Here is a 25,511-nt window from a genome sequence, read left to right on the forward strand (position 1 = left end):
AATATAAACTCCTTGGTGATGATAGGGACTATATGTCATTTGTCCATGTGGTGGACATGATGTTTTCTGGTAGTAAAATAACCATCAGGGCATGTTATTAGAAGGAGGGAAGAAGGACGGCTAGTAATGACAGCTGCACAACTGTATGGTTAGAGACATTTGCCACCAGTTCAAAGACTAAGAAACTATGAGTTTCCTAGCCAGGTCATACTCAGATCCAGGATTAAGATCAAGGACTTTTGAATATGGGTCTCAGCTCTTTATTCTCTATGGGTAAAATAAAGGCTGTGGAGGCAACTTTGGGAACAACAGCTCTCCAAGGACCGCCGAGGGAGTGCCTAATCCTAGCCAGCTCTTTCTGGCTTCACCCAGAAACCTGGGTGAACCCAGGGTGAACCTGACCTTCACCCATCACGGTCCTTGGCAACACACTCCAGAACTGAGAAACATTCCGTTTACAAGAAGTTCCTCTTCATGGTCAGTCCATTAGAATCTCTCCATCCCTTCTGTGAATTGGTTCTGACCGTCATGGAAGTTGAGTTGAATTGCTGTCGAGCTTTTGTCCAAGGTGATGCTTAAAAACACAGGCTCTAGTGTCAAAGTGAACGTGGTTAAGACCCTTCACTTTCTGAATTTCTGTCTTCGGCATTGGTGATACCCCCCGACTACCCGACTGCTGTGAAGACGAAATGAGAGAATCTACATAAGGTTCCTACCCTAAGACCAAGTCCACGGTGAGTCCTTAACAAATATTAGCTCCTGGGGTTGTTTGCTTCCAGTGAAGATCACTAGTCACTCAGCAAACCTTTCCCAAGAGCTGGTCATGATGCCAGGCTTTGTGCAAAGTTCTGAGAACTCAGGAGTAACTAAAAACAAAATTCCTGTCCTCAAGCACCTGACACTCTCGTTGGGTTCCGACACACACACACAAGTTATGTCCACTGAGGCAGAATGAATCGGGCACGGACCAATGGATCACCCATGGTGAACCGCACAGGGAAGAGATTCATTGTGACCGTGGGATGGAAGACGGGGTGGCATTTGAGCCACGTCCTGAAGGATGAGCAACGAAGAAGAGGGAGAAGGTTGAGGGAATGGCGTGATCAATGCTAAGAAAGAGCTGGGCATTTTCCACGTGTTCTGAAGCAGTCAGAGGGGAAGGAAGGCAGATGGATACAAACCAGGGTAGGACTGGAAAATGCTGAAACATCCACTAAATTACCATGAAGAGTAATTTGAACTTAGTTTTTATTTTTTTTAAATATTTTTAATGTTTATTTATTCTTGAGGGGGCGGGGAGAGAGTCAGGGAGGGGCAGAGAGAGACGGAGATACAGAATCCTCAGCAGGCTCCGGGCTCTGAGTTATGAGCACAGAGCCTGGCATGGGACTCAAACCCATGAACCATGAGATCATGACCTGAGCCAAAGTCAGGCGATTAACCGACTGAGCCACCCAGGTGCCCCGAAGTTAGTTTTTTCAATGTCAGGGAGCCACTGACAAGCCTTGAGGATGGATGTGACATGATCTGCCCAGGATTGGATAGAGATTTTAAAATCAGATGCACGGGGAAGATGGGAAAGATGAGACACCGACATCAGGGAGAAAGGTGGGAGTTTAGGCAGGAGGCAATAGCCCAAGCTCCCATATTGGCCAAATGCCCTCAACAAGCTACCCCTGCCTGCCCTTCTCACCTCCTTTCCTGCTACACTTCTTTCTACTCCGCTGTACTCCTGGCCCTGGAACCCCACAGACATGTCTAAACCTCAGGGCCTTTGCACTTGCTTTGCTCTCTGCCTGCAATCATCAATCCCCAGTTATCCACATGGCTTGGTTCCTTCCTTCTCGCAGGTCTTATCCAGATGTCACCAGTCTATCTAAAATGGCCTCCAGTTGTTTTTCAGTCCCTTCACCCTGGTTTATTTTTATTCACAAAACTTATACCCCCTGTCCTTATGTTACGTGCTTACTTATTTACGTCTTTGTTACCTGTCTTCTTGAGGGGAGGGAACTTATGCCTCTCATTCTTACCTATATCCATAGTGCCCTCCCATCACATTACAGGCACTTGGTGAATATTGGCCGAGTGAGCGACTGAATGAATGGTCTTCCTTTATCCTTATATCACTGCCACTTCTCACCGGCAATACATTTTGTAGGGCGACAAAACGAAAATGGTTCCTATCCTTGAGGATCCTACAAAATGACCCATAAAATGTTTGCGCAAATGTGAGCTCTGAGCCCTCGTGGCGCAACAAGGAAGAGTTTCGGTGTGGTAGGAAAACCCCTCGAGGCAAGAACTTTTTGGGGCCTCAGGGAGGGCTGGGGATAAGACTTCGAGGACAGACTTGCCTCAAGCTACCACGGACCTAGCATACGACTGACACACGGGAGGCTCTCCGTAAACACTGGACGAATTACTGAAGGCATGGCACATTTAGCTGAGTTCTTTCCAACACATCCATGCCTATTTTAAGGGGCAAGATGGAAAACAGGGCCAAATACTGGCCCAGAGGCCACAACAGAGGTGGGAGCCAGGAGGCAGGAGTGAGCAAGCACGCGCCTTTTTTTATGAAACCCCGTATAGACCATTTTCCTCTCACCATGAGTAGTGCTCATGTTACGTGGTATTACAAAGGCTGGAACCACAATGCCGTGTATTTATGGAGGGGCTGCCTCCGAGGGGCTCAGACCGTTTTACAGACGTGATCTCATTCATGCTGTCTCAGGTCTCCTCTCCAATGACAGGATGGTTCATTGTTCCAAACGATGTCAACTATTTCTTTTAGACGCACTCTTAGAATTATCCGTTCTCCTGTTACAGGTTCAAAGATTTACAAATCACCACCACATGGCTCCAGAATTGCTACAGCAGGCAAGGAGGTGGGTGGAAATGGAAATTTTCTGAATTTGTAATTTAGAAACTCTTCAAATATTAGGAAGTCACTCTTTGTAAACTCGTCTTAAAAACGGGGGGAAACATAGGCTATGACTTCCAGTCGCATAATGTGCTAATAAAGGTAGGAAAAAAAGAATATCAATCCTCCACAATGTTAGCTGGGGCTATAAAAATAGGCGTTAACGAGTGTGGCTAAGCGGCGGGATAATTAGAGCCATGATAAGCATGAAAGCAGGTGGCGATATGGACGTATTCTCAAGCTCAGGGTCACAAGAAGTGGGTTCCTCTTTGGTGCTGCTGTAAGTTACTTTGTGCCCTTACACAAACGCTTCACTTCTCTGGGCATTTTTGTCTTATCTGGCAATGGAGGTGATTGGAAATAGGTCCTCCCAAGCCCCTGCTGTTAGTGAGAACATTCTGGTCTGCATGGCTCTACTACAACCACCAGTGCATCGTGGCCTAATGTTTCACCTGGAACATAATAGATGCTCACCAAATGTTTGGTAGATGACGGTGGCTACTCTTCGGTGGTTTCCACACTAGATTAGACTTCATACACAGTTGGCGAGCGCCTATTCTGTTCCAGGCACAAAGATGGTGCTGGGTTATAGCAATTTGTGGAGAAGGTCGTCATTGACACCCATGTGAGCTGTGAAGGGAGCCAGATGATTAACACTGACGCAACAGAGCCTCCTTGGAGGAGGGGGCATAAGCTGAGTTTAAACGGGTAACGACCAGAAGCTCACCAGATGGACCAGAAAGAGAAAGGCATTGCAGTCGGAGGGAAAAGCATGTGCAAAGACACAGAGGTGGGAAAGAGCTGGAGGAAAGGTGAACAGAGTGTGCGGGTGGGTCACCAGGAAGCCAGGCTGGAGAAGTAAGTTTGGGTCACATGGTTCAGGACCTGGAACCCTGGCTATAGATCTCAGGCTTTGTCTTCTAGGCAACCGCATCACTGAAAGGTTGATAGCAGGAGACAGTCATGTCTGATTTTCAGAAGAAACATTAGAAATTACTTTAGACTTTACTCCAAGGAATTGGTGGACTGGATGTTATTCCTGTTTTACAAAGGCAGAAGTTGAGACTCAGACAGGATAAGGCATCTGCCTAGAATCAAATGGCTTGAAGATAGCAGAGGGGCATCTGGGTGACTCAGTCGTTTACGTGTCTGACCTCAGCTCAGGTCATGATCTCACAGTTAGTGGGTTCGAGTTCCAGGTCAGGCTCTGTGCTGACAACTCGGAGCCTGGAGCCTGCTGCAGATTCTGTGTCTCCCTCTCTCTCTCTTTCTGCCCTTCCCCAGCTCATGCTCTGTCTCTCACTCTCTCTCTCTCTCAAATATAAATAAACATTAAAAAAAGATTTAAAAAATAGCAGAACCAGGATTAGACTCCTTTCCTAAAAGTCTGTCAAATCTACCTTCTCTTACTGATGTGATCTAACCTATTCTTCCTCTCCTGCACGGACCCCTTGTTCCAGCAGCTAAGTCACTTGCTTGTCCTCTGAGCACACAGTGACACTCCCCCCTTCCCTACTCTGGCCCCCATGCTGTTCTCTCAATCTGGGATATGCTACTCGGTCCAAATCCCCCACATTCAAGGTCCACAAATACTTCAAAGTTCAACTCAACCTCCCTCTACTGCGAGAAACTTTCCCTGGCGATTCCAGGGTCCACAGGCCCTTTGCAGAAGGACTATAGTGCGTAAGGTGTGAACCACATATCTCACCAGTCTTCATTTGCTCAACCCACTGGGCCATCCCAGATGGTGCAGCCTCCAAGCACCCAAAACCATGCTGGGCAGTGAGCAAAACACAGAGTCTTTACCCTCATGTAGTTTACATCTAGTCTGGGGAGATGGCCGGATAGTGCTTCAAAGGAAGATGGCAGGGTCAGGGGAGGGGCAAAAGGAGAGAGGGGCTCCAGGGCTCGAGGGCTGCTATGATGAAATGGGGTTCAAGCTGAGGTCGAATGGCTAGAGGGCGAGCGGGGGTTAACTAGGTGAAAAGAAGGGGAGACAAGGGGAGAAACGTGGTCTTGGGCTGAAGGAACCCCCAGCCTAAGCCGACGGTGGGAGAGAACGTGATGTATGGAGGCATGGACAGGAGGCAGTGTTCCTCAGCCAGGATACAAAGGGGCAAGCAACAGAGATCGACTCTGGTGAGATTTAAGCCAGATAGAAGATTAGCGAAGGATATTGAGAAGTTCAAAGTTCCACCAGAAGACCAAAGGAGTTTATACCACCAAAGCCCATCACAAACATAAGCTCGCAAGCAATCTGGTAGGGATCCTGGGAGCTCACTGTTTTAACATCGGGATCCACAGCCAGCTTGAGCACTCCTCCCACACGCGGCTTCCCGCACCCTCCGGCACCTTTGTCACCATTGCCCTGAAAATAGGCAGGTGTCACTGCCACCACTACGATGAACTTTTTCCCAGTCTTTTCTCCCCCACCCGCTATACCACGACCCCCAGCCAGGCACCTCTGATTGGCCATCCATGCTCTCGATCCCTGGCTAGCTGGAAAAGCTTCTAACTGGCTTTTTCAGCTTCTATCGTGGGGCGCGGACTATTTCCCATCAAGATGTATAATGTGAAGAAGTCCTCAAATATAGAAAGAAAGCTCACGTGCCGGGCACACGCTAGCACAACGGGAGGACGAGAGAACCTGTAAAATTCCGTAATTGTTTTAGTTGTGTTCCTGTCAGCTGCCGAACTGGATTGAGATCTCCTTTGGGGAAGTGCCCACGCTTTCTGCCTCCCTCACAAGTTCAGCCCTGACTGACAGTCCTGGCCACATACTCCCTGCTCAATAAATTCTTGTTGACTTCAGTCTAGTTCATTCTGCAAAGGTCATTTCATTTGGCCTTCGCTGGGAGATGATTTTCAAATGTAAAATATGAATAACTTGGCCCCGGAGTCAGTAACATCTGCAGATAATCATGTCATCTGGCCATGCAGAACCTGTGGGCATGGGAAGCTTCCTGGGACGTGAGCAGATACGCAATGGAAATGTGGTGCGTGATGTACCCATCACTTCTCAGGGGCTTATTCCCTCCAGGGCAGTAGAGAAGCTCAGGTCTTGAAAACGCATTTGGGCAATCCACTATTAAGTAATGGTTACTTAGGTGAAAAAAAAGCTCCTTAAAAAATGAACAGTCCACACAAGCAGGTGCAATACCTTGCTGCAAGGAATTTTGTCCTTTGTTGTTGTTGTTGTTGTTGTTGTTACAGTGTTTCAGTAGTAGGAGTGCTGGATTAGGAAGTGGGATATCTGAGTCCCAGATGTGGCTCTGGGCTTAGCAGACATGAAGTCTTGGCATAGTTTCATTATTTCCTGGACCCTCGGGCTCCCCTTCTGTAAAATGGGTGTGCTGATTTATTAGGGGGCAGCCTATAATAGGCATCTGGTTTTTTTCTGCTCGTTCACCATACTTCTGTCCTTTTCTAGAAATCTGTTTGTGTATTTTCTTTTAGAATGGTGGTTCTCAAATTTGAGCATACATCAGAATCACACAGGGGGACTTTAAAACACAGATTCCTGGGGCACCTGAGTGGTTCAGTCGGTTGCGTGTCTGACTTGATTTCGGCTCAGGTCATGATCCCAGCATCGTGGGATCAAGCCCCACGCCGGGCTCTGTGCTGAGCACATAGCCTGCTTGGGATTCTCTCTCTCTCTCTCTCTCTCTCTCTCTCTCTCTCTCTCTTTCTCTCCCTCCTCACACTCTTTCATTCTCTCTCTAAACAAAACAAAACAAAACAAAAAAAAAAACACACACAGAATTCCTGAACCCTTTCTTCAGAGTTTCTGATTTTATAGGTCTATATAAAGAAGTGAATTATTATATTTATAATAATAGGGTTGATATAATAATATATTGTACAATATAATTGTATTCTGGAATTTGTATTTCTAGCTATTTTTCAGGGGATGCTGATGTTACTGACCCAGGGACCATACTTTGAGAATCACTGTGCTACAAAGCCACCCTCCTTTATTCTAACTCCACGGGGTTCAGAGACTCATTTTAGCCTTTGGCTCCACAGGTGGGAACACAAACCAACCCTGACTCAATTAGTTTATTCTAACCATCTACTCATAGAGGATGGTTTAGGATGGGGAGAAGAACCATATCAAACCAATGAATACTCTTCTTCGAGGGCTGCTCACCGGGTAGAATGCGAGCCTGAATCCACTGGGGGCCATCTTGAATCTTCTGATGATTATATTGACTGAAGAACTCAGATTTGAGACCTGCAAACCAGAGATCCCTGAACCTCTACCTGAGCTTCTTCAGTCATCCTCAAAACATGCCACGTGAAACTACATGTTCTCCTTTTAGCTTGAGTCACTTGCGTTTCTGTTCCTTGCAACTGAATAATTCTAAGTAATACATAATTCTCCAGAACAGAGAGTGGGCTCAGTCCTTTAAAAAACAAAACAAAACAAACAAAGAACAAACAAACAAAAACTCCTGAGAAGTTGTTAGCTGTGAGACAGTGACCAGATAGGAAAATGGTGAAATGATATTACAGTTCCTTAAGGACTAGGCTAGGAGACAAACGGAGAATGGCACACCAAAGACAACCATGACAGTGAAAAGGACAGTAAGGAACCTTTGCTGAGTGTTTAGTCAATACCACGTTCTCTGTTTGATGATGTGCATGTATTACCTGACTTAATCCACATGATGACCCTCGGAGCCAAATATGATCATAAGATCAGCTCCTGGATAAGGATACTAAACCTCAGAGATTTTAAGAAACTTGCCCAACATTGCTCACCCAGTAAAAGGCAAAAAAGGAAAGGAAAGGAAAAGAAAGGAAAGGAAAGGAAAGGAAAGGAAAGGAAAGGGGAAAGGAAAGGAAAGGAAAGGAAAGGAAAGGAAAGGAAAGGAAAGAGGAAAGGAAAGAGGAAAGAGGAAAGGAAAGGAAAGGAAAGGAAAGGAAAGGAAAGGAAAGGAAAGAGGAAAGGAAGGGAAGGGAAGGGAAGGGAAGGGAAGGGAAGGGAAAGGAAAGGAAAGGAAAGGAAAGGAAAGGAAAGGAAAGGAAAGGAAAGGAAAGGAAAGGAAAGGAAATGAGACGTGCCCACTTGTCCCAGCTCATTCTGTTACCTTGACAACTGCTCAGACCTGTTCCCTGTCCAACTCATCTGCAGTATCCCCCCCCCCCCCCACAAGCCTGCCTCTTAGAGCCACCACCCAAATCAGAATTTGGTAAATATTTCAAAGATGATCCCAATAAATACTTCATTGGTTACCAACTTCACCTGTCTCAAAAATATACACCCAGATGGTTTGATTATATAAACAGATTGCCTTTTTTTAAGTGCCTGTGGCTTTCAGCACTTTTCACTGTGTCCTCTGGCTCCTTTGCACATACCTCACCTGCTTGCTTCTCTGATTTCCACTTATTTGTGTTTGTTCCACGGCACAGTGGCAGCCCGGTGTCCCTTGCCCAAGCAGTGACGGTGGTGGGGTTTGATCTGGTTTTGTCTGAGCCATCATCCTCTGCCGCCCGCATGAACACTTCTGCCAGGTTCATAACATGAGTTCCTGCCTCCGTGTTTATCCCGCACACCTGAAGCATGTCCCTCCTGACCACACTGCTGTCTTTCCGAAGCACAAAGACGCCTGTTGCTCATAAGCCTAAAATCTGCTATTGATTTAACCTCCTGGTCTGCCAGGTGAACTCCTTCAGAGACTCTTCCCCAACTGCCATGCAGCCTTGCCTCCTTGCGACCTCACCCCAACTGTGCATTTAGCTTCATCTGTCCCATCCCGGCCAGACCCCTGTTCCCTGGACTCAGTCTCTGTATCTCTGCTAAGGATTGCTTCCTGACATGGTGACAGCCATACTCCTGCATCTTTTCCCATCCAGCCGTTACCTGTCCTTCAAGTCGTAGCTGGAAATCTTCCTTCTCCATGACATGTCCCCAAGTCCCTTGGGCTAAAGATGATAGCACCTCCTCTGGACTCCCAAAGCACGTTTAAAGTCCTTCTCTCCCACTACCTAGCCCTGTCTCCATTACAGTTATTTATAGATAGAAGCCATCTCTTCCCCACTAGTCTATAAAATCTTTGTGGGGTTTTTTTGTTTTTTGTTTTTTTTAAAGTTGATTTATTTATTTTGAGAGAGAGAGAGGCAGAGAGAGAGAGAGAGAATCCCGAGCAGATGTGGGTCTCAGTCTCACGAACCATGAGACCACGACCTGAGCTGAAATCAACGGCAGGACCCAGGTGCCATCCAGGCACCCCACAGCCTAGACGATTTTTGAATGCATGATCCTGTGTCGTTTGTCAATGTATTCCACACTGGACCTGCCTTATTACCTTGTACATATTAGAAACTCACATATCTAAAAATAAGTAAGTGTATGGGGTTCTGGGAGGGGACGCTCCTCCAAAATGCCCCTTTCGTAGTCTACCATAATCGTGGACATTCCATGATTCCAGTATAGAAGATTAGTTGTTCTGGGTTGGCATTAAGTACTGATAACAGGAGTCTCTCATGAGACCAGACTTCACAGGAAATGTTTCCATACATCTGGTCAGTCACCGGGTGTCCCTGGAGCACTTGGGGACCCCATTTGAAACAGTTCCCCATAAACATGTTATTTTTGGTATACTGCCTTAGTTTTTGACATCCATGCACATTTTAATTCTCTATTATGCAATACCAATATTCCATTTGATATAAACATTTCCTCCCAATGGTCAAAGAAACTTTAGCTCCAGGCATCTATGCCCAGTGTACTGTATGACCCTGAGTACCTTCTGGTCCCCCATCATGGATGGTGATACCCCTGGCTGCAAGGCACAGCGTGAAAGGATCTGAGTCATTCACATATTTCCGTGAATTAATGATTCAGCTCTTTTCTCACCGAGGGCGAAAGGAAGACAATATGAGACATGAGAGCATTACTAGGGACCGGCTAGCATTGTGTTTCCCTGAGGGACAGTGTAAAACACATCGGAGGAGACGGGCAGAGAGAATATCCCTGGCATCTGAGACGAGTCAAGGTGACCTGACGGAAGGTGTGGGAGGGAGCCTGATCTGGTCGCCAGTTTTCCAAATGATGGCCCTGCTTTGGCCTCTCCTCTCCCCATGGAAGGTGAAGGCCTGAGCTAGAGAGGTCATCAATTCATTTTCTTATTGGAAGCTGAGCTAGCTTATCCAGAGCCGGGGGGCTGTCAGCACAGGATTGTTAATGAACATGTTTCCTGTAGATAATTATAGGAAAGGGAATATTGAAAGCACTTAAAACATTTCATTCTTTTTAATTCATTAATTATATTGCAATTATCCCGTGCTCAGGAGCGGTTCAGGAGGCTGGATTCCAGCTATTCCTGTGAGGCCCCATGGGCAGAAATGAGGGCCAAGGGCTTGGGGAGAGAGGGCCTGAAGAGAAAAGCTCAGAAAAGGTTAACTGTGCAGTTACAAGAAGCTAATTGGAAACCTCTTAAACAAAATCCAGGTTAATAAGAGTTGAAAAGAACAACAAGCCTCTTTGATAACGATTATTATGATTATTATCATTGTTTTCCACCTACATCAGAATTGCTTCCAATCTGATAGACCCCGTCATAAGCAACCTGACCCCTCCCGAAAACTTCTGGCTCTGAAGTTGAATTGGGAACGTCAGACTTTTAGAGATGGGGAGAAACTTTAAAAATGGTGGACTCACGGAGAAACCAGTCTCAAAACTGCATCTCGGTGGCTTATATCCTAGACCTGACCCTGTGTCCTCTCCCCAGATTCTCACGTTATCCATAAAAGAGGATTGTAAATAACTTGCATCGACAAGTACCGGACCCCTCGCATATGCCAGGCTTGGGAGAATAATAGCGGTACGGAGGAGGTCTCTGTTCTCATAGAACTTGCGTTGTGTGGGGAACACGGTGGGTTAAACGTGCGATCGACGCTACGGATGAGGTGCAGGGAGAAAGGCCATGGGAGCTCAGGGAGGGAGCTCCTATCCTGGTCAGAAGACAGGGTGGCGAGAAGGCCTCCCGTGGGGGTCTCCATCCTCCAGAAACGGGTGCGTCACATTAACAGCATTACCTCCAATCTCAGTGTTTCCTGACTCCACCCTCCTGCCTTTCGGGCAATCCAGGCTGCTTTCTTCCCCCCGGGGATTTCCTCTAGGAAATCTGGTTGTAGTCGTGGAAAGGTGAAGCGTCGCCCTCACCTTTAAGTGGAGCTGCGGCCTAAGGGTCTGCAGTTGGTCAGCCTGATGGGCACCAGTCATCCACCCTTTCTCCCTGCCCGCCTGCTCTTCATGGCTTCACCAGCCTCCTCGGACTGCTTGGCCCCAAGCCACCCATGGCTGATGCTGCCACTGATAACCAGGTACATCGCTAACAGATGAGTCATTAATATATTTCTGGGAATTAATGAGTCTGCTCTTTTCTGGCTGAGATCAAAAGGAAGACACTAGGAGACATGAGAGACTAAGTAGGGACCAACTAAAGTTGAGTCTCCTATGGGGGTAGTGCAAAATGGACCTGGGGGGAACAGAGTGTGCCCTTGGCTCCTGACCACTAGCCAAGAGATCTTGAACCTGAAGGTATGTTTTCCCAGTCTCTATAATGTGAACCAGCTCATGTCGCACTGATTAAAGGTGATAGGCCACGTGGGGGCGCCTGGGTGGCTCAGGCGGTTAAGCATCTGGCTTCGGCTCAGGTCATGATCTCCGAGCCCCGCGTCGGCTCTGTGCTGACAGCTCGGAACCTGGAGCCCTCTTTGGATTCTGGGTCTCCCTCTCTCTCTCTGCCCCTCCCCTGCTCATGTTCTGTCTCTCTCTCTCTTTGAAATAAATAAACATTAAAAAAATTTTTTCTAAAGATGATAGACCATGTGGACTGCAGATGAGTCAACCCAGTTGTCTCAGTCAAGCCCTATATATCTTACAGAGCTCAGTCAACATCAGCAAAAACAATCTGTATCTCACTCACAACTGACCAAAACCACATATGGGGACCTCGCTGAGACCAAAGGAACTCCCCAGATGAACCCCATCCAAATTGCTCACCTGCAGAATCATGGGTCCAATAAATGGCCATTGTTTTAAGCCATTACCTTGTGGGGTAGTTTGTTATGCAGTAACAGCTGACTGATAGAGCATTTAACCATATTTTAGGTCAGTTCAATTCACCCAAATGTTTTGGAATATCTATTATGTTCTTGGTCACTGAAGACATAATAATGAATAAGGCACAGTCCCTGTTTCTGGAAATATACAGATCTAACACCTCTTAAGTGTAACTAAGAAATTTTCAAACGCTGAGATTTTTACACTTTCGTATATGCATCACCAGAGTGTATATGATGAGGCCCCAGGGTGGTCTGTGGACTCCTTGAAAGCGTGTTAAAACTTTGCACGTATGTGCTTCTATATGTTTCCTAAGAGAAGGCCCTTGGTTTTCAAAGGGATGTTGAGAACCGTTTGACGGTAATGCAGCGGAAACCCGCTCACTTTGCCAGCACTCACTCCAGTCTATTTGGGAATGCATTTCACTGCTGACTCATCCAATCAGAAAGGCGTCCTCAAAATGTTATGCTGCCCGAGGCCACAGAGGTTATGTTTTGGACCATCAGAGTGTTACGACTGTCTTTAAAAAAGCTTCCAACAGATAATGTTATCACTTTTTTGTCATATAGAGCAGAACCTTTGTATGATCCCCAAGCACAGTTTCTTTTATAAAACATGATGGGCTTATCTGTGTCCTGCTTTTGTTCACTGTAAGGTTGGTAAATCTTTCTCTCAGGGCAAAAATGCGAGCTATCATTCCCTATAGCCTTGCTCTTCCGGCAACAAATGCCTCTCATTTTAGCCAAAAATGGAGAATATCTATACTGTGTGTTCTTGTTGGAGGACTTCACCGAGCTCTGTCTGAGATCGAGAACCATACTAAACCCTGATGACAAAACATCTGATGTCGGGAAAGAGAAATTATCCCTTTCTCTTATTTACTTAGGGTTTCTTTATTTTTAAACTAGATAACACAAAAGGGTGAGAGAGCAAGGTAAAGGACAGAAAATGCCCTAAAGGACTGTATCTTATGTTTATCTTATAATCAGTTCTATAATCTTGCTTAGCATCTTTGACCAAAGCTACCACCTCTGAGTCTAGGTATTTTTATTTGTAAAATTGGAGTTACCCTCCGTGCCTTGCCCTCTTCACGAAGGCGGTACTGTGCAGCTCAAGCAACTATGTGTGAAAGTGCTTTACAAATCGTGAAGTGCTACCAAACCTAAGGTTGGTCTCCTCTATCTTGTGTTCCTGTGATTCACTTGGAGTCTTACGCCTGGGCCCATGTGATTCTATCAAATTGCCACCTCTGGAATTAATGACATCGTAGTTCATTAACAATATCAGATGGACAACATCATTCCCCGAATCGGCTCCTTCCCTGATGCCCACTGGATGGATGGTGGGAGTGGCCGAGTGTTGAACTCCGACGGTCCCTATGTTTCCCTGGACGGCTGTGTGAAAATCACTGGTCTTATTTCTGCATCAGGAGATGATAATAATTTACTGGTTAACGGCATGAACTTGGGAATAACGATGCCTGGGGTGGAATGCTGTAACAACCCCTTAGGAGCCACGTAATCTTACGAAAATCATTTAACCGCTCTGTGCCTCAGTTTTTCTCATAGGAATTCATAACTCATATAGTTTGGGAGGATTAAGGGAGGTAAGTATGTAAAGTACTTAGAACAATTCCCAGCACTTAGTGGAGTAACAAGAGAGCTCAAAAATATTAGCTAATATTATTAACTTTTTCCTGTGCCAACTTGGGAGCACCTTGGGTGGTGGTGAGAGTTGCACCTGCTTGCCCATTTCCCGATTCTCACACTTGCTGTTTGATAGGTGCTCAACAAATATTAAAACATGCACGCATAACATGAAGGATAGATGAATAAGTGAAGGAACGAATGATTTTGGGAAAAACGCTGGCCCTGAAGGCAGAACACATGAATCCTGGGCCGCGCCCCATCTTTAACTCTATCTGACAATCTCTGAAACACATTATTTACCTCTCTAGCCCGCAATTTCCTTGCAAATGCAAGCAGTGGACCAGATAATCACTAATGACCATTTCATCTCCAGAGGTCTATAAAATGAGATTATAAGGTGAGAAGGAGAGGGGCTGTTTCACTCAGAGTCTGCCGGTGGGTCAGACAATTTACTCAGAGGATCTTGTGAAATCTTCCCAGCGCATTATCAGGGAAACAAGATTATCTCCATTTTATAAACAGAGAAACCGATGAGACTCAGAGAGGTTAAGTGACTTCCCCGAGACCACACAGCTGATAAATTGGGAAGCAGACTCCGCCTAGCTCTGAATGAAGTCAAAGGTCAGTCCTTCCCACTATCCTATTGAGATCCACGATATAAAAGTGAAAGATGGCATGCTATAACCCACGCGGCACCTTCTCCCGTCAAAGGGAATCAGAGGCGGTGAGCAGGGGGCAGGGCAGGTATACTGAGAACAGGTGTGGAGAGAGCTGTCACTTGACATACACATTTAGACACGTCAGCATCTGTGTTGGGATCCAGATGGGGAGAGATTAAGCAGGGGAGACAGTAGCAGCTATAACATTAGCCTTGAGTTAATTGCTATTTTGGTATCCTTATGGAAGGAAACATCCAATGTACATATTCACGCAGCAAATGGAATTCATAACAATTTCTTTGAGTTGGGAATCACTTGTCCCCTCCTCCCTGGAGCTAATCCAATGTCTATATTTAACCCGGCAGGCTGGGTGGCATTACATTTGGGTGATTATTTATAGATACCCTCATGCACGGTCTGCTGCAAAGCCACAGGGATTCTGCCAAGGCGGTGGGGAAGGAATAGTTCCAGATGTGCGACTGCATGTGAATCCACGTCCGGGCCTCTTCGGATAGGGAGGTCTGGGAGCTCGAATATGCATGAGATCACAGTGTCTCTGCTTTTTATTTCTATTCTTAATTCCCAACGTGAGGGGATTTATTTGAACATGAGGGTAGCTAAATCATCAGTCTTACAGTTGGAAGGCAATTTAGAGTCATTCACCCAATCTCCAGTCTGATAATTTGAATCTTCTCTACAGTATTTTCATTCAACAAACACTTGCTAATTATAACCCTAATCTTACCTATCACTGATTCCACAGATAGTGTTTGAGAACCTACATCAGGATCTGTGCTGGGACTTCGCAGGTCAGGGACGTGCCCTCATGTTGAGTTGGGAGAGCGCTGCCATCACGGGGTCACAGAACATGGGATGACTTCTAAGAACAAGGTGCCTGGCAGGGCTAAGGGCTCAGTAAATGGTGGCCATTGTCGTCATCCCCTTCTTCCTGATGTGGTTGGAGAATGCTTCACAGCTCGTTCTTGAATGTTACGTTGCATTTCTCCAAGCAGAAGAGAGGGTGACTAGGGGAAGAACGAATCCATAAGGCATTTTCAGGAAATGGTGAGAAGACCGGAGAGTCTGAAATATATTCTTCATGTGGAGGAGTGGATTGAGAAGAGACAGAGAGGGTAGATTGGGCTCACGGAGAAGCCTAGAATATCACACTCAATAGGAGGAACATGGTCGCAATTATTTGGTAAGCAAAGGAGTACTGTGCTTGTTTGTCTTAAAAATATCCAAAAAATATCCCTGTCAATTGATACTATTCAGATTTTAGGATTTCTTGGGAATGGTAGTTGGAGCCCAAAGCATTAATCTCTCGGAGTCTCAATTTTCATATCTGTGATGCATTTACCCTCAAGGAACTTAGAGTCCAGAGAAGATAAGACTCTTAATATGGTTGTAGTATAAGGCAGCTCATAATTAGTGCCATTAGATTCGATAACGGTCTTGCTTTTCAAGTATATTGGTTAAATTCTGCAGTTATGAATGCCACCGCTGTTATTTTGTTTTTATTATTTTGTTTGTTAACTTTGTTTTTATTATTACTTTAAGTTCCAGTATAATTAATGTACAGCATTATATTAGTTTCAGGTGGACAATATAGTGATTCAACAATTCTATACATGACTCGGTGCTCATCATGATAAGGGTACTTTTCATCCCCATCGCCTATCTCATCCATTCCGCTCCCTGCCTCCCCTTTGGCGACCATCAGTTTGTTCTCTATAGTTAAGAGTCTGATTTTTTTTCTCTCTTTTTTTTCTTTGCTCCTTTGTCTTATTTCTTAAGTTCCACATATGAGTGAAGTCCTACGGCATTTGTCTTTCTCTGGCTTATTTAGCTTAGCATAGATCCATCCACGTTGTTGCAAATGGCAAGATTCCATTCTTTTTTGTGACTAACATTCCATCGTATATTTATTTACCATATCTTCTTTATCCATTCCTCTACTGATGGACACTTGGGCTGCTCCCATAATTTATGCCACTGCTATTATTAATTAATAACTACTCTTTATTGACCACTTACTGTATGCAAACTACTTGTCTAAAGTACTTTATTAAATTTTCTCCTTTAACTTAATGTTAGCAACGCTGCTAAGAAGTAGATATCATTAGGTCCATTTTACAAAATAGAGAAAGCTCACAAAAACAAGTCCATTCGTTCACAGTCGTACAGCTAATAAAGAGGAGCAAGGAATCAGACCCGGGTAGTTCTGATTCCAGAGCTTATAGCCTGTCTGTGCCCTGTCACAATCCCATTGCACACTTTTGAAGTCTACCGTGCTTGCCTCATGGGCTGGGCAAACTGGCAAAGGCGAAGGGGGTTGTTTACCTGTCATCACGTGGTCTCAGGTCTGCAGATTCTTTGCTGCTCCTGGAGTTCACCCTCCAGACCATCCAGAGACTCAGCCTCTGTGAATATGTCCCAGTGACTCCTTATTCATGCTGTTTGGGGAACTGTGGCCCTGGGGTTCCCAGCCTAGTTGTTAATAACTCAACATTTACATGGTCACAGTAAGATGTATCCATAATGTATCAACTTCACCTTAAGGTTTATTTTTAATGAAATGAAGTTGACATACGTTTTGGTAACCTTAAAGTCACAACTGTGCAACACATCTGTCTCCAGGGCCAATTCATCTTTTTATATTATTAGCATCAGAAGGCTGTGTTTATTTTATTAGGACCCCGCCTTTGACTTGTTCTCATGCAATCTTTGACAAAACACTAATTTCAGTAAAGGAAGTAGGTTAGACCATTTTTAATGTTTTTGTTGTTTATTTATTTTGAGAGGGAGAGGGAGACAGTGTGAGCAGAGAAGGGGCAGAGAGAGAGAGAGAGAGAGAGAGAGAGAGAGAGAATCCCACGCAGGATCTGCACTATCAGCACAGAACCTGATGTGAGGCTTGATCTCTCGAACCATGAGATCATGACCTGAGCTGAAATCAGGAGTCGGACACTTAACCAACTGAGCCACCCAAGCGTCCCAGGCCATTTTATTTTTAAGGTTCTGTGCACTTTAGTCGTCCCACATTCTGGTCCTGAACATTCTGTGCCACAAAACACAGAAACCTGGGGAGAGAGCAGTCTTACCCCTTAAGGAAGGTACAATTTGCTCCAATAAACAAAACCTACCTGAATTAAAATTTCACGCACACAGTGCTACAAGGCAGCATGAGTTCATGTCTCCAAAAAAGTGGCTTGGGCTGTCAGTGGTGGCAGTGTGGGGGGAAAGGCTGTCATTTGGTTGTGGTAGTTGGTCCAGAAAGAGGTTGGAAGGAAATACAAGTGATACGATATCGACGAGAAACCTGACTAGCTTCAGGATTCTCTAGAACTGACTTCGGAGAAAAATCGACATATTGGTTGTCATGTTTGCATATATATTTATAGTCTCTGTATTTATATCTTATATAACAATGCATGCGGAGCTGCATAAACACACTGAGTAAGAAGTCAAGAGCCTTGGGTTCTTGTTCCAGCACGGATACGATCTGGGTAACCAGGAGCAAGCTGCTAGACCTCTCTGGGTCAAAATTTCTCTACCTATCACGTGAAGGCACTGAAGCCAAAGAATCTCATATTTCCTTCCAGCTTAATATCATAATTATGTGATTCTTGTTTGAAAAAGCAAAAGAAGGGAAAACACACAGGAGAAAAAGTCAGCAACACTGCTAACAGTACCTTTCCAGTGTAGAACCTTTTTTCCATAGCACGGATACGCTTGCTTCTTTCTGGCAACAAAACAAAACAAAACAAAACAAAAATACAATTCCTGAAATATGTCCTAAATGTTTATTAGGTTCCAGTGACAACATTATAAATGAACATCGAGTGACAGTCTTGTCACCTATTCATAGCATCAAATTTCGACAGGTGGAATTCTGGGACTTATGTAAATGAAAGACTGGATCCTCTGTTATACTTTCTTGGTCAACTTCCAACATGCTGACTTAATAGCTATGGTGTACTGGAAAATAAAACGAAGCCACTCACATATATTATAAGGGAGATAATGAATTATTATTCCAAAAGTAGGCTGGTTGCACTCATTTGCATATAATGTTTAATTTTTACCAAATGTTTCATTTTAATACATGCAAAAATGATCAAAAACTATCAAAAAATGCTAATGAACTTTCTATTGCAAATACATTGTTGCCCTTGATTCTGGGGGTTTATTATAAGAACATTTGAAATTCTCAATGGTAAAGTGATTCTTTCAACAAAAATAATATTGAAAATCTTCACGCACTTTCGGTGGAAAAGGCCTTTGAGATCATCTAGGTAAATCACCTATTTTTATAAAGGAGGCTACTGGGGCTCAGACTGCTGGAGCGAGTTGTCTGTAGTCACATAGCTAACCAGCGGGGGACCCCAGGGTTGCGGCTGTCCAGTTTTGTCTATTTTTTAGTGGGCTACATGATTGCAAACAAACAGGCTTCGTGTTGGTGTTTCAAATGTTTACAACTGAACACAGTTTCACCGTCAGAGACCCCTTAGGAGTTATTTCGGTTTACATGGGGACGGAGATGCTGGCTCGGGAGTGGAGACAGGGCACGAGGCAGGCTGCCAGAGACGTATGGATGAAAGTAAAATGCCGAACGCCTTCATAACACGGTACTTCCCACACGACTGTGGTTCAAGCACCATCTTCGTGATTTTTACTACTCATAGACCACTTATGTTCTTTATTTAACTAACTTGTTTTTCCCTTTTTAAAAGGCTTTTTTAGGTTTATTTATTTATTTTTTAAGAGAGAGACAGAGACAGCGAGTGCAAGCTGGGGAAGGGCCGAGAGAGAGAGAGGGAGAGGGAATCACAAGCAGGCCCCGTGCTGTCAGTGCAGAGCCCGACACAGGATTTGATCTCGTGAACCTGAGCTGAAATCAAGAGTCAGATTAACCAACTGAGGCACCAAGGCACCCTTTAACTTGTGTTTCTTAAATTAACCCTTTTTAGTTAAAGAAACGCATGTTCCAGAGGGATTTAAATTCTCCTACTAAATGGAAAGCCAGAAGTATGTGTTTGTATAAAAGACAGTGGGAAAACAACAACAACAGCCATAATAACTGTTAGAGAAACCGCACAGTTAGTGAAATTCTAACAGGATACCATTTCTTATCCCAAGTTCTGTGCCCGGAGTGTGCTCTTACTTTGTTATAAGAAAGGATGGAAACGGGGAGGCTAGCAAGTGTTAGAAGCGTTAAAGAAGCATAAAGATGTTAGCACCCAACGAAGATTTTTTCTTTGACATTGAAAAGGAAATGACTTTCTTCCAACATGATTTGATATCTGATGGCATCAGTGTCCTGCCCCATCAAAATTGCCTCTTGGACCATCAACAGTGTGCATCTCACACTTTGGAAAAGGCTGGGCTCACAGGAGACACCTGTGTTATTTGGGCCTCTGGCACTTAGATTTCTGACCAAGGAACCATGTAGTAGAGAAACTGAAAGAAACCTCAGCGATCATCCAAGCAACATTAATACGGCTGCGAAGGTACGGGTCCTGGATCCCAGCAGCCCAGCATGTATCCTCATCTCGCCACCTAATAACTGTTAGCCAAGCAAATTAACTTGTCCGAGCGTCAGTTTCCTCGCATGTAAAATGGTGGTAAAACTCCCTGCCTTGAAGGGTTATTGCAACGTTATCTAAGAAAATGTAATAAACATCAAAACATTTACTGAGCACAAACTTTACATGTGTGATATACCAAATCCTTGCAAGAGCCTATCAAGGGAAACATTATTAATCTCATTTTACACTTGAGAAAATTGAGGCACAGGAAACTAATGATTCCCCAAAGCTAATAGGCGGCCAAACAGGAACTCAAGTCCGTGTGTGCTTGTCTCCCAGACAGCTTCTTAGCAATTATGCTTTAGACACGCAGATAAGATGTTTAGAGAGAGAAAGTCTAGCTCGGATGGATGGGACCCTGCAGGCAAAAATCCCACATAGAAGCCTTAGGAGGTAAGCAGTGAATTATTTAGTCGATTACCGGAGTCCTATTGTCGCAAACATGCTACATAATGAGCCACCCAAAAGGAGTGGAGTAGAGCGACAAGTTTTTATGTGTTTTCCCCACTCACAGTCCAGACGTTGTTTGGTACACGTCTCATCCACAGGTGCCTACCTACCACCTCCTTGGAATAGTGGCCGAGAGGGACTCTTCTTCCCCTGGAGGTTCACAGAAGCTCAAGAGAACAAACCAAATGGCACACGTGTATTGAACGCCTTTGACCGCGTCGCCTCTCTCGTCACCTGGTCCTGGCCACCGCCAGGCACACGGCCGGTCCCGAAGTGGAACAGGAAAGTACGCCCCACCTCCGGGGCCCAGGGAAGGGAATGACCATTTGCTGGGAAATATTCCGATCGGGAGAAATGAGCACGAGCCTCGAGAAGACAACTTTGGGTCTCATGAGGGAGCGCCCCGAATGCCAAACAGGGCGAACGCGGTTCCGTCAGCAACACGGAGTCACGGAGGCTTGCGGAGTGAAGCTCGAATCTCACTCATTTCGTCTGACCTCCCTGGCGCTCGTTTGCTCACCAGTGCTAGTGAGCGGTCTTTGTTAGCGAAGGTTCCACCTGGGCAGAGGGCATTGCAACCTGCAGCCTCTTTACAGGAGATACTCAGCTCTAGCGGAGAGGTCAAACATGACAGCAGATTTTGGGGGGAATAAATAATAAGGGAGATGCCTCTCAACGTCCATGGGCCGGAGGACGGCCCGTCTGTGCAGTCAGCCTGGAAGCAGAAAGGCACGAATGGAGCAGAATCTTGTGCCGGTGAAGGCTGGTGGCCTCTTTTCTTCTTTCTCGTTAAGATGGCCCCCCTTTTGTCTTCTTTGCCTTTTCATAAGACATCGCTGCCTGACATGATGCTATACGTTTGTTTGCTTCTTTATTGTCTCTTCCTCACTCGAATATGAGTTCCGTGAGGCCAGTGACCTTGTCTGTTTTCCTTTCACTAGATTCTCGACACCTAGAATAATAACTTAATAAAGTTAAGAGCTCAGGAAGTGTTCAGTGTATGAAGGCACAGACACCGGGCTGGTGCCTTTCCGCTCGTTGCCTCTTCCTCTGAGATTCCCGACACTCAATACCAGGGGATCGTCACCATCTTCAATCCTGCACGATCGATCAATCCATCAATCCCACGTCTCCCACGGACAGCCTGCGGCCTACTCCTCCTCCTGGTACCACTCCGTATTCGTTACAGTTCTTGACTACACGTGAAAGAAACCAACATCGGGGGCGCCTGAATGGCTCAGTCGGTTAAGCGTCCGACGTCGGCTCAGGTCACGATCCCACGGTATGTGGGTTTGAGACCCGCGTCGGGCTCTGGGCTGACGGCTCAGTGCCTGGAGCCTGCTTCAGATTTTGTATCTCCTCTTTCTCTGCCCCTCCCCTGCTCTCTCTCTCTCAAAAATGAATAAAAACATAAAAAAAATAATAAAAAAAAAGAAAGAAACCAACTTCATGTAAATAGCAGAGAAGAAAGGTACTGGGGGATATAGGTGGTACAGGTAGGAATGGAAAGAGACAGAGCACAGACAAGTTCTTGGCCCTGGAATCATCTGCTTCAGGCATCCTGTTCCCCGAACTCCAACCTTCTACTCGCGTCCTTATTGCCGAACTCCCCACTGCGCTGAAGCCTTGCAAGTGATTTCGAACTAACCCGGAAGCTTTGGATTACTCCCTCAAGACTCACAGTCCCCCTTTTTGAAGGAACATCGGCAGCTGTTTCACGGAAAAAGGTTGCTCCTATTGTGGCAAGATCTACAAGATATATTGTCTAGTGAAAAGTCAAGGTACGCGATGGTGTGTGCATGCTTCGTGTTAAGAAAAAGGATGTGGATGCTGATGCATGTATCTAAATAGATTTCCCTGGAAGGCTACAAACCCATCTTGGCTATAAGAGTCTCGTAAGTAAGGGAATTGTATGACGGGGAAATGGAGAGAGAAGATGTCCTTTTTTTTTTTTTTTTTAAATTTTTTGATGTTTATTTAGTTTTTGAGAGAGACAGAGACAGAGCATGAGCAGGGGAGGGGCAGAGAGACAGAGAGAGAGAGACACACAGACTCCGAAGCAGGCTCCACGCTCGGACCTGTCAGCACAGAGCCCGAGACGGGCCCCGAACTCACGAACCGTGAGATCATGACCTGAGCCGAAGGTGGATGGTTAACCCAGGCACCCTGAGGAGATGTCCTTTTTCTAGAATATGGCTGTTCAGATCCTTTGAATTTTGTACTATGTGCCGAAGTTACTTGATAAAAAGATGAATCCGAAGTGATTTTAGAAAATAAAAATGAATAGAATTAAAACAAAACAAAAAAAAGAACCAATATCCTGGGCTGAACTACATGATTCGCCGGCTTCATTTATTTTCCATGCTTTAGCTACTAGAAGCGAGGGGAGAAAATAATTTTCTTCCTACCACTTCCTACTCCTTCTACCTTTTATGGCGTGTTCCCCGTCCACACACACGACAAACGAAGAGTGTCGGACGCATAGCAGCTCTGGTAGATTTTATTAATGGCCCCAGTTATTTACCCCATCTTGTATTCACAGCCTTTGCCAAGTGATTTCACTTCCTTCCGTCCCAAATCACCAAGTGCATTTTAACCCCTCTTAAATTTGAGCAGAACCGCGTGACTGGCGCTGGACAATGGGGGTGAGGGGTGGCAGTGACACGGCGTCCATTCTGAACCTAGGCTTCCGGAGCCATCTCGTGCTCCTGTTGGCTGTCTTGCACCTCTGCTATCTCTACGAGAACATACCGGGCTTGCCTGTTGGTCCAGGGAGGGCAAGGAGCACATTGAAGAGACCTTGCCAATGGGTGGCTTCGAGCTGCCTGCTTAGGTCCAGCTGTAGGATAAATAAATGCTCATTCCGTGGCCTTGAGATTTGTGGTTGCTTGTTACGCAGCGGCAGATGACGGATACAGCCACCAAAGCGAGGAATAGCTCCTGTAGGCACCAGCTTTCAAATCGCGTGGCCCAGGGTGACCTCTTGCCCTCTCCCAAAGGAAGGAAAATCACTGACAGGCCGTAAGCCCCTAGAACGTGTCACACGTAGAGCTAAACACCTGACCTGCATTTCGTCTTTTGCTCCCATCACAGACGCATTAATATAACCTTTCAGAAGAGGAGAACTAGAGGCTCAGACAAGTAAACAATCTTCCCAAGTTTATAAAGATAGTCAATGGCAGAGTTTGGATTTTAAGCTATTTATATCTGATGGCCTTTTCACACACACACACACACACACACACACACACACACACAGAGAGCTATTTATTAGCAGACATGATTTAAGACATACCTCTTACTGGGAGGTCCTGTCCCTCGCTAACCACTCCACATGGGTGGACACTAGAATGTTCTGAGGACATAGCCAGAAGCGCGGCTTCCAGGAGAGTGTCACAGGACAAACAGTGTTTTCGTATTCATCTCCAGAGAGTCGTTCTCTGGGCGAGACAAGATTCCCTGGAGCGGGGGCCCTGGGCAGTGTGCAAACCTCTGAGCTCAGAGTAGCCTCAGCTGGTAAATCATTGGTGAGACGATAGCTTGTGGTTTCAAGTTACTCCAGGCCCAATTTTGCCATCTCTGGATTAAAAAATTGGGCTCTGCACTGCAGGCTAAGAACGGGGAATGATTTGCTACTTTAAAGTGCTAATGCTTCTAGAAACGCCCTTTGTTTCCAAAGCTCTACAGCGGGCTTCTGCCTAAAAGGGTAACAGCACCCACTCCCTCCCAACTTTCCAGGAGATGTCACGTGCCCGCCTGCTGAAAAAGGTTAGGAGGAAGCACAGCCTGACTCTCCTGACCATGATCTTGCTTCCTCCCACCTCGGCTCAGTGAGGTCAGTATTATTAACCCTAGCGTTCCCAGTGAGGAAACTGAGGCTCCAAGAGTATAAGAGAGAAGCTCCGGGTCCTACAACTGACAGGAAACGGCAGATCTGGACTTGAAATCCTGACCCCTGAAACCAAGTCCGGAGCTCGTTTATGAGAACTGGCCACACAGGAGCAGAGCCCCAAGCTGCCCTCTGAATGTGGCCTCGCTTTGGAGATGAGCTTCACCACTTCCTAGTGGCCATCCGTGACAATACCAATTGTCTGCCAAAGCATTTGATTAAGCCGTCTCTGTACCTCGGTGTGCATGAACTGGTCATGGAATAGCTTGGAAGGAATGGACCTTAAAGGCATGTGGAAGAAATGGACGAAATTGTTTCCTTTTATACCTAGAAGAACAGAGATCTGGAGAGATAGACTTTCTCAAGGCCGTACTAGAGACCTAAGCTTGTCTCTTCCTATCACAAAAGCAGCCAACTCTCCTATTTCTAGGGCCAGTCTGAAGCAAAGAGCATTAACAGCAGTTTGTTGTGTATTTACAGAGATCCACAAAGCCCTCTGTGGCTCACGCTCTTATTACGATGCTCATGAAATAGACGAGGTGAGCTTTTTCCCTCCATTCCCCAGACAAGGCCACGGACAGCCAAAGAGATAGATTACCTTGGTTTAAAATACTCTACACCCGGGGCGCCTGGGTGGCTCTGTCGGTTGAGTGTCCGACTTCAGCTCAGGTCATGATCTCACAGTTCATGAGTTTGAGCCCCACATGTGTGCTGACAGCTCAGAGCCTGGAGCCTGCTTCCGATTCTGGGTCTCCCTCTCTCTCGGTCCCTCTCCCCCTCATGCTCTGTCTCTTTCTCTCAAAAATAAATAAACGTTAAAAAAAAATTAAAACAAAATACTCTATATCCACTGCCCTTCATTTTCAAAAAAAGTTTAATGACATTAATTTGTATTTATTCTACAGGCTTTTATTGCACCAGGATTGTGTGACAAGCACAGTGCTACTTCTAGAATCATAGGGCACAGAAGACTTGGTGCCTGCTGTCACATACGTTACATTCTAATCAAGGAAGCAGCCATGAAGTCTGTAAACTATACAAATAATTGTATAATTCAAAAATCAATAAATGGAACAGAAGAAAAATATAGGAAGTCATAAGAGTTTTAATGTTGTTGGTGGAGAGGAGGATCTAATGGGTCAGGAAACACTTCTCTCAGGGGTGTTGGTAAGAAATGAGTGTTTTTTAAAGGAAAGAGCGCAGAAGGTATAGATGCCCTGAGATAAGAAGGAGCAAGTTACATGAAAGTGGCAGATGAAATGCCAAAGTGAGTGGACCCCACA

General features: G+C 45.5%; 1 long non-coding RNA gene across 1 annotated transcript; it reads left to right on the forward strand.

The window, feature by feature from the left end:
• The first annotated feature begins 470 nt into the window (after nucleotides 1-470).
• On the forward strand, nucleotides 471-25,304 carry LOC122233105. The gene is made up of 3 exons (XR_006210564.1): nucleotides 471-734; nucleotides 2,824-2,882; nucleotides 25,134-25,304. It is a non-coding gene; the product is annotated as an uncharacterized LOC122233105 (long non-coding RNA).
• Nucleotides 25,305-25,511: the final 207 nt, after the last annotated feature.

Source organism: Panthera tigris, chromosome D4, assembly GCF_018350195.1.
Source record: "Panthera tigris isolate Pti1 chromosome D4, P.tigris_Pti1_mat1.1, whole genome shotgun sequence".
Classification (NCBI taxonomy): Eukaryota; Metazoa; Chordata; class Mammalia; order Carnivora; family Felidae; genus Panthera; species Panthera tigris.